The sequence below is a fragment of the Arachis duranensis genome, chromosome 10, assembly GCF_000817695.3.
Source record: "Arachis duranensis cultivar V14167 chromosome 10, aradu.V14167.gnm2.J7QH, whole genome shotgun sequence".
NCBI classification, from domain to species: Eukaryota; Viridiplantae; Streptophyta; class Magnoliopsida; order Fabales; family Fabaceae; genus Arachis; species Arachis duranensis.
The window spans coordinates 84,739,805-84,750,663 of NC_029781.3; positions in this window are offsets into that span (position 1 = coordinate 84,739,805).

The window sequence follows — 10,859 nt, forward strand, 5'->3', positions numbered from 1 at the left end:
GTAACTCAAGTGTCTCATCCAAAAAAATTTTAAGAATGTTTATTTTTTTTGTGACTAAACAAAAAAGAAAGAAAAAAAATAGAGACAAAACTAAATTAATTGGCTAGATTCATGTCTAAATCTATTAGATGTTAAAATTCACTCCATGGTTGACTCCAATTCAAGTGAATGTCCACGCTAGAAGCAACTACTTTAGCCATACAATTTGTAACACTATTTGTATTTCTCTGAATTAAAAAAATAAAGACTCTCCAATTCCAATTCATAACCTCCTATATATAGTCACCAAAAAATAACATTCTATATATATTTTGCCAAGTCCCATTCCAGAATATCCTTACCAAGCATTTTTTAGTTTACCAAGAAAAGAGCTTCTAAACAGTCTGTTTCACAAATAACCTCACGAAATCCACTATGCCAAGCAAGAAGTAAACATCTCCAAATTGCATACAATTTAGCAAAAAGAACACTGCACACTTCAACTTTTTTCAGTACAACCTTTCAACCAACATCCATCAGAATTGCGAATGATACAACCAAAATCAATATAGCCAAAAAGAGCAAAACAACTAGCATCACAATTTAATTTAACATAATGAACTGGAGGTGGAACCCAATGCAAACAAAACGAAGGAGGAGACAAAAATTGATGCATAGCAAAGATAGTATGAAACTCCCTTACTGAACTACGAATCAAACTCACCACTTTACTAACATTCCAAGAGTCATCTATATTAAATAAGTCATGATTCCTGCTTCTCCAAATCCACCATATGACCGAAAAGAAAAGAAAAACATCTTCACTCATTGCACTTCTGTAAAACCAATCACGTAAATCCAAATTATCTGAATACAGACCTAAAAGATTCTAGATTTCCTTTGCACTAGAGCACTCTCGAAGACATTGAAGAATAGATTTAGAACCATTCTACGCGCTAAAGCACTCTCAAATACATTGAAAAATAGATTCAAAACCATTCTAACACCAATGACAGATACTAGATAAAGTTTATTCTTTATTTTTAATGTATTAGACTTCATTCATCAACTTTTCTTTTCCCTTAGCAACATCCATTTATTAGTTTATGTCTAAATTGATTACAAAAATTTATAACTATAAGAGTTATTAGAAAATAAATTGAATCTGTTTTTTTTAGGCCACTATGCATAAGTGTAAATACTTGGATAGTGGTTGGAATTGGTCGTAAATATATTTTTTAATTTTTTAAAATTATTTTGTCAAGTATAATTTTTTATCATATATTTTTTAAATGAAACAAATATATATATAATATTAAATAATAAAAAAATACATTTGATAAAATAATTAAAAAAATTAAAAAAATTCATTTTCTCATAAATCCTGCAATATATATGTACTGCATTTAATAAGTTGTTTATTTTGGCTATAAATTTCTTATTCTCACTTTTATATAGGAGTACTATAACTCATTTAAAAATATTTATAAATTAAACTCTGTTTTTTAATATTTTAAAAAATTAATAATTAAAATTTTGTTTCTCTAATTTTGTTTTTTATATTTTTTTTAATCATAATTTTAGAAATGAGAGATATTTCTATTAGAATTTTTTCACTAATATTTATGTTCTCGTCTCATCTCTATGACTACCATCGTTTGCTTGCACTCAACACCGCCACCACTCCTATTGTCATCACACTACGCTTTTTGATTTTTCTTCGTTGTTGTGTCTCTGTCCCTATAAACTACTCAGATTTTATTTTACTTTATTTTATTTTATTATTTTTTCTACAGCAATTTTTGTGAATTTGAAAATTTTTTTGCTCCATGTCTTCGCACCATAATTTTTATTTTATTTTATCCCTTTACCCTATTTTTTTGGCTTTTCGAAGAAAAATTGCTATAAGTCGTTGAAGCAATCTTAATTATGTGAGATATGAATTCGAGAAATACGTCATATAGAATTGATCTTTTTTATCAATTAAAAGTTAAATCTTGTTATCTATAGGATTGTTAGACTTAATAATTGATTAATTATTATTTTGTAATGTGTTTGCATAAAAAATTAATTGATCGAACATGTCTGATGAGAATTGAAAATGTTTAATTACTTTGTTGATCCTTATAGTTTCGCAAAATTTTTAATTAGGTCCTTATACTTTTTTTTCTTTTAATTGAGTCTTGCACTAAATTTTTTTTAATTGGGTTTCTACACTTTTTTTCTTTTATTTGGGTCTTTGCACTAATTTTTTTTAGTTGAGTCTCTATACAATTAAGCCAATTACTGCCAAGAGAAATCTAATTGAAAAAAAAAATTGGTGCAGGGATCCAATTAAAAAGAAAAAAAGTATAGAGATCTAATTAAAAATTTTGCGAAACTATAGAGATGAATAGAGTAATTAAACTAATTGAGAATCTTAATTTTTTCTAGTAAAAAATTATCTTAATTAAATTTGGATTCTTTTCGTAGTTGTAGAGATTGGAGGAGAACATAAACATTAGTGAAAAAATTTTAACAAAGACATCTCTCTTATCTCTTAAATTATAATTAAAAAAATATTAAAAACAAAAGTACAGAGGTAAAATTTTAATTATTAATTTTTTAAAAAAATAAACAAATAAAATTCAATTTATGAATATATTTAAATGGTTTAATGGTACTTGGACACAAAAATGGGAATAAAGAATCATGGCCGTCTATTTTAATGCAATGATTAAAAATATAAAAAAAAGAAATAGACAGGTTAAACACCAATCACCGCTATAATTGAATTCTACTAAATTTTGTTAATGTTTTCTGAACCATGAGTGACAAAGCATCGGACTATCTTTTTAAAATTAAGGCTAATCACTAAAAATATTTTCGAATTATTTAAACATTGATAAAAATATATCTATTTTAATTTATTTTAAAGAAAGGAATTATTTAAGAGTCACTAGGCATGTGTTTTCAGAAAAAAATTTATATTAAGAAGATATTTTGATAAGGAATATCGAATCGAAGTCTGACTATTATAGCTGATTGATAGATTGATCGATGAAGTAAATTGAAGATCTTAAGATTTGAAAATAATTTTTTGGACGTTATATTATCAAGTGAAAGAAGCGAAAATAGTTTACACATGTTTTTATAAACATGAGAGTTACATTTCGATTTAATTGGTTAGAGATGATTATAAATAGGAGAAGGCTCGAAGTCACCGAAATTGAAATTTTACTTTAAAAATTATTCACGCACATTCACATTTTAGCAAATTTTTGAGTTTGCATCGAGTTAATTTTTCGTAAAGTTCCTTTCACTCGTGTTCTGCTTTTCATTTACATTTTCTGTAAACTTTACTTTTTTTTACAAATTTGTCTTTCCAGCAACATTTAATTTTCTTGTCCAACTTTTATTTTCCATTTCAAAGTCCTTCGATCTAATTGAATGCATTTTACCATTTTATTTAGATTCAATGCAAATCATTTTAAATTCAGACAATTTATTTTTCAAAGTCTTTATTCACTGTTTTCATGTTACTTTAAATTTTGTCTGATCAAAGGATCTTTGATGCACTTTTAGAAAATTAGTACTTACAAATAGGAATAGGGTTTCGCTCTCAGACCATTAGATATCGAACCACCTTCGATTTGCTAAAAATCGATAAAACAATACCCAAATTTTACTATCGACAAAAATACCTTTAAATAATTTAAAAACGTAACGAAAATATCCAACAGTAAATATATATTTTCAAAAAATACCTTTGAGATTGAATTTTGATGTGATTTTTTACAAGCATAATTAGAAAAGTGAGATATTGTTATTCTTAAAATTTGATGATTTTTTTCTAACTATATATTTTTTGTGATTTTTTATACAAAAAATATATACTTAACGAAAAATTACCAAATTTTAAGGATAATAATATCTCATTTTTTTAATCATGCCTGAAAAAATTATATCAAAATTCAATCTCTAATGTATTTTTTAAGAAATATATATTTAATGTTTGATAATCTTGCAAAAAAACTAATATTAAATATGTATTTATCAAAAAATACATTAGAGATTGAATTTTGATGCGATTTTTTGCAAGCATGATTAGAAAAATGAAATATTATTATTATTATTAAAACTTGGTGATTTTTTGTTAAATATATATTGTTTTGTGATTTTTTAAAAGTGTTATTGGTTGTTAACAAAAAAATTATAAAAAAATATATACTTAATGAAAAATTACAAAATTTTAAGTATAATAATATCTTATTTTTATAATTATGATTGCAAAAAATTGCATCAAAATTTAATTTTTAAGATATTTTTTAAAAATATATATTTACTGTTGAGTATTTTTATTGTGTTTTTAAATTATTTGAAGGCATTTTTGTCGATAATAAAATTTGAGTATATTTTTTTTAGCATTTAAATAATTAAGGGGTATTTTTGGTGGTTAACACTTAAATTAAACTCAAAAGTCAAAATTGTAGGAGCCTATTAGTTTGGATATTTTTATTTGAGTATAATATTATTTTTATTCTTAATGTTTTAGAATGAATCTTAAAATTGTTCCTAATGTTAATGTTTAAATTATTCTATTTAAAATTTTAATAATTTAAAATTATTTTAATGTTGTCTTATCATCAGTGATCTATTAATAAAATTGATGGTGAGACAAAATCAAGATAATTTTAAAACGTTAAAAGTTTAGATAAAATGAAAAAATTAGGAATAAAAATGATATATTACATTTAAAAGAATTACCAAATCAAGTAAAATGATAATAAATTTTAACAGTATAAATTGCATTAAAAATTCAAAATTTTTATTCATACATATAGAATGACTAGTATATAAACTTTCGAAAAAGAAGAAAAGAGTATATATATATACAATAAAGTATAAATTATATCTTTGTATCTCTAATATACTAAATTTCTTTAATATTTAATTTAATTAAATTTTATTTTTAACTTTTAAATAAATTTTAATTTTTTTCTTCAATAATTTCACTTTTCTATGACAGATAATTATTTAATTTATTTTTTAATTTTGTTCTTAATAAAAAAATAAATTTACTTATAATGAAAGTAATGTCATTCAAAGTAAAATTAAAAAATAAATTTATTTAGAATGAAAATAATGTGATTAAGAATAATTTACTTAGATATAATTAAAATAAATAACTAAATAATTATCTACCTAAAAAATTAATATTATTGAAGGATAAAATTAAAATTTTATTTTAAAATTAAAAATAAAATTTAACTAAATTAAAAATTAAATAATTTCGGTATATTAGAGACAAAATGTATAATTTAGACTTTGTTGTATATATAACATCCTCTTTTTTTCGCAAGTTTATATACAAGTCATTCTATAAATACTTCATGATGAGTAAAAAATTTTAAAAATAAAATTAAAAAAAACTTATAATGAAAGTAATGTGATTAAGAGTAATTTATTTAGATGTGATTAAAAAATAATTGAATAACTACGCACGGTAAAAAATTGATATTATTGAAAGATAAAATTAAAATTTATTTCTAAGTTAAAAATAAAGTTTATTTAAATTAAATATTAAAAAGTTCGATACATTAGAAACAAAAGATATAATTTATATTTTATTATATATGTATCATACTCATTTTTTTTCTTGAAGTTTATCTACTAGTCATTTTAGAAGTATTTTATGATAAGTAAAAATCTTGAATTCGTAATGCAGTTCATTCCGTTAAAATTTACTTCTATTTTACTTAATTTGGTAATTTTTCTAAGAGTAATATATCGATTTTGTTCCCAACATTTTTGTCTTTTTTAAGTTTCTAATGTTTCAAAACTTCTCAAATTTGTCCCATTATCAATTTTGTTAGCAGATCTCTAATGGGGGGACAAAGTAAGACTATTTTAAAACTTTAAAAATTTAAGTAGGACGATTTAAATGGTAGAGACAATCTTATGACTTACCCCAAACGTTAGAGACAAAACAATACTTTACTCTGATGAAAATGAAAATAAGAAGATGAAAATGAAAATAAAGCATAAAAATATGACTAATTAAATATTTTAAAAATATTTTCAACAAAAAAAAAATTTAAAAATATTATTTCCATGTTTTTAATATTTTCAATTTTAATTTTTAAAAAATTTTCAACCCAAAGAATGGCGCTTTTAGTTTGGAGATAAACATTCAAATCTCACCTCACTCACTCTAGTTCTTTCCCTCTTTTTTCTATCATCAATTTCAACATCAACTCTTCTCCATTCTATTGTTAGATATCTATTATTTACTTCCAATTTATACATATATTTTTTTTTTTTGAAAAGATGAAGTATTTTTTATTTTTTTTAATTTTATTTGACTCTTTTGATTTTTTTATTTTAGGTTCAATTTTTATATCTTTGGACTATATAAAGACAAGGTAAGTAAAATAAAAGTAAAGCTCTAAATAAAATTACTCTCTAAATTAATATGTATTTGTTGAATTTTTTATTTTTGACATTTAATTTTTCAAAGGCAAGACTATCTCATTTAAAAAACTAAATTTATTATGGAAATAATTTTTTAAATTGACAATTAATTATAAAAGTATCTTTTAACTTCAATAGTTATTTATTTATTTATTCTTATTAATAAATTATTTGTTAAAAAAATATGTCTGCATCAACAAATTTTAATATTAATTAATTTTTTTGGTATAAATATAAAGAATCAATAACAAAATAAGTAGAATAGAATTAATTTTGATTGCAATTTTTATTATTTTTTTCAATTGATTTTTTTAGTGTTATATAGTGTCATAAATAATATAAAACCAGGTACATATATACAAGAGATACAAAATTTTCTAAAATAGCATAATAAAATAGTAATTTATTTCATATTAATACCATATAAAAATTAGTTATTAACTTAATAAAAAATTAAATAACTAAAATCGTATATTTAATAAAAATATAATTTTATGATTTTAAAATATTAAAAATACATTTTAAAAATAAACCAACAAACATATTTTTATTATTTTTTATGCGTAGAAATGAATTTTGCTTTTCAAATCTATTGTGTTTTTTAAAATATGAAAAAACTAGAAATGAAAATTATTTTCTAAAAATAAAAACAAAAAATATTTTTGCAAACCAATTTTTTTTAATTTCTTATATAATTAGCATAGATCTGAAGATCAGACTAAATCAGTTGGATCGAGATTGGAAACTTCTACGGTTTGTTCTAGCAAGAAAAAGTGCCCTTTCAGAAAGCATTTGAGAATTGTTGATTCGGCCGATTGGACCAAATCGTCTGTCATCGCGCTATTGTGGTACTCCAACTCTCCAACTCCTATTCATTCTCACGGTCTTACTGATAATCAAAAAATATTTTTTTATTAAGGTAAGCCGATTCGAAAAGGAACTCGACATGGGTTCGATTTCGAAATGCTTTATTAAATTGGACAGATCTAGCCGGACAGGTATTCGAGACAAATAATTGAGTAAGGTATTCGAATACACGAATCGAGCAGTTATGGTAGTGGAGGAGTTGAAGGCTTTCATGTGAGAAAATTATGGGTAACGTTTATAGGCAAAGAAGCGGGAATGGTTACCGAGAAGTATGTGTACAGGATTGCACTGTGTAATTAATTATCAGTTACATAAGTAGATTATAAATACTAGAAAGTGTTAGGGAATAAGGGTTGGAACTTTAACTCAGAAAACACTCAAGCACACTCACATCCCCAGAGAATTCCTGAGTATGCGATCGAGTTACTTTTCTGTAGGGTTCCTTCCATATTTTTTACTCTTTCAGTTTATCTTCTTGTAAACTTTATTTTTCAAGCAAGTTTATCTTTCAAGTATTCTTTATCTTTAATGTCTAATTTATATTTCTGCACTTTTAATTTTCATGTCAAAGCCATTTGACTCAGTCGAAGGCATTTTACTGCTTTCTTTTAATTTCAAACGCAATCCTTTCTGATTTCAGCACATTTTCTTTTCGAAAACTTTACTTTTTTGTTTCTTTTATTGATTTACAAATTTTAATTTGTCTTCTATCCCAATTCCCGTCTAATCGAAGACACTTTAATGCATTTTTAGAAAACTGGTACCTGTAAAGAGGAGTAGGTTTCGCTCCCAGACTACTAGATATCGAACCACCATCGATTTGCTAAAAATCAACAAAACACTTACCAAAGCAGCTTCTTCCTTGAGCTTGGCATTCGTCATTCGTCTGCTCAACTACGCTTCTACAGCCGTTCGTCGCATTCAGGAGCTTTCGTCATCGTCTAGTCATCGTGCTCCAAGTCTCCAACTTCTATCCTCATTTACCAATCGGCAGCTTCTTCCTCGAGCTCGGTGTTAGTATCTGATTTTTGTCTGCTTATCTGCACTTCTATCGTCGCCTATCATTGTGCTCGTCGGCTGGTCTATCGTCTAGTCACTCTCTCTCACACTTTGCCTGATCGAAGGTAATGATTCTCTGTTCACTGCTAGCGCTTGTTTTTTGTGCCTTTTTTTTAGAAATTATCAAATTATATTGATTATTGAATCTTATTGATTAGCTTTGCTCACTCCTGATGTAATATATTGTACTCTGGTTTGTGTCTTCATGGCTGTTGTGCTATGTATTTTGGGTTCTGCTACTCACTGTTGTACTTTTTTTTGTGTTTTTTTGTACTGTACTTGTTCATTATGATCAGTTCTCTTATTTAAATTGTGACCTTCTTGATTGAAATAGTGATTTAATGAATATTAAAATATTAATAATTGATGAGATAAAATGTTATTTATACATTTTATAATTTGTAATTTCAGTTATGATGATAGTATTAGGCTGGGTAAATAACTTAAATAAGTTCTTTTGGAAAAAGAACTTAAAACATAAAGACTTTTATTAATAACAGCTTATAAATAAGTTATTTTCTGTGGATATTTTTTGTTATTTAATTTTTGAGTTTATATCTTGATAAAATCATAAGATTTTGGTTGATAATATTTTATGTAATATTTTAAATTTGAATAACATTTTATCATAAAATAACTATTTCAAATTAAATTATGATTGAACTAATTAAACCAACAAATCAATAACTGGTGAAAACGTAGTCGATTTTACGTGAAATTAATAGCTCAGAGTTGTTAGATGAAAATTTAGTCAAATTAGTCAAATCATTTAATAGCTCTTAATTATCAACTTCACGTGAAGTCAACTGCACCTGAGTTCCCACCTCAATAACTAGAGCAGTTTAATTTTTAAAACCTTAATAATGATCAAATACTAAAATTATCAAATACTTATTTAGTTATTTTGCTAAAAACTTAAGCAAATAAAATAAAATTATATTACTATAAAATGTTATGAAAACCAGTTCAAACTGACCGTCGAACCAGTCAAATTGCAAACCAAAGACAATGTCGATTCAGATTAATGCCAAAACCGTCCTATCAGAAAATCGTTGTTAGACCGCCAAATCGGCTAAAAACCGGTTGGTCGAACCGACCGTGAACCGCCCGGTTTTTGAATTTTAAGCAAAACGCACCGTTTTGTTCACTTTGGTTGCCTAAACCCTTTAGCATAACCCAACGTCTCCCAATCCCAACCCACCCAACCCAGCACAGCGGCGCAGCAGTCCCTCTCCCTCCCTTCACCCTCGAGCTCGTGAGCTCGTCGTTCCTGTCACCGCCGGCGAGCTGTCTCTGTCACAACCGTCCAGTCGCTGGACCGCTCCCGCCGCCGTCGCAAGTTGGAGCTTCGTCGCCGATCGTGCAGCTCTCCACCATCATCGCCGTTTCAACTCGGGAAGCACCATCGCCGGGCTCGCCTCCTGCCTCCGCCGCGCACCTCTGTTTCACCGTCGCCAGCGTCACGTGGTTCCACAGGTCAGTTCTATGAACCGGTTCCTCCTCTGTGTTATGCTTCTGCCTTCTAGCTTCTAGGTTTTTTTTTAACAATAATTGTTGAATAACTAATTAATTATTGTTGATTAATCTGTGAATTTGTTATGGATTAAATAATTTTTAATTAATTTGTGAATATGCATGCTGTTATTGGTTGAATAATTATTGGTAGATTGGATTATATTGTAGTTAGATTGAATTTTGCTGCTGTTATTGCTGCTGTTACCCCTCTGTGTTATGCTTCTGCCTTCTAACTTCTAGGGTTTTTTTTAAACAATAATTGTTGAATAATTAATTAATTAATTATTGTTGATTAATTTGTGAACTTGTCATGGATTGAATAATTGTTAATTAATTTGTGAATTTGCATGCTGTTATTGGTTGAATAATTGTTGAATAATTGCTGTGAGATTGGATTATGTTATGATAAACACAATAGATATGGATGACCATTAATGTCATGGCTGGATGACTCAGTTCTCATTTTACCAAGAAAGAATGTACATTAATGAAGGTTGAAAATTTTCCTTCATTATGCCTATAAAAGGAGGTTAAGCCTCCGTCCATATGACACACAGCAAGAATATATCTAATATATTCCCTCTCTCTCTTTCTTACTATAAAGCATTTATTTTCCTTTTCTTACTACACACAACCAAATAATAAGAAATCGATTCCCTTTTATGTTGCAATCAAATACCCTTCTCCTTATATTACTATTACAATTCTTTCTCTTCTTTTATTTTATAAGTATTTTAAATTCTATTTTCTATTACTCTTTACATATAATATTAATAGCAATATTAACCATCTTTATTATATTGAGATAGTAACAATAAACAAATGCAATTCTCTCTCTCTTTATTTTTAATACTTTTTCTTATCTTTGTATATATATACACAATACAACATATAATATTATTATATATATATAAAAATTATTGAGCTAATTATATTAATAATAGAGTCTTCTATTTATACATCTTTATTTTATATATCTTTTATTT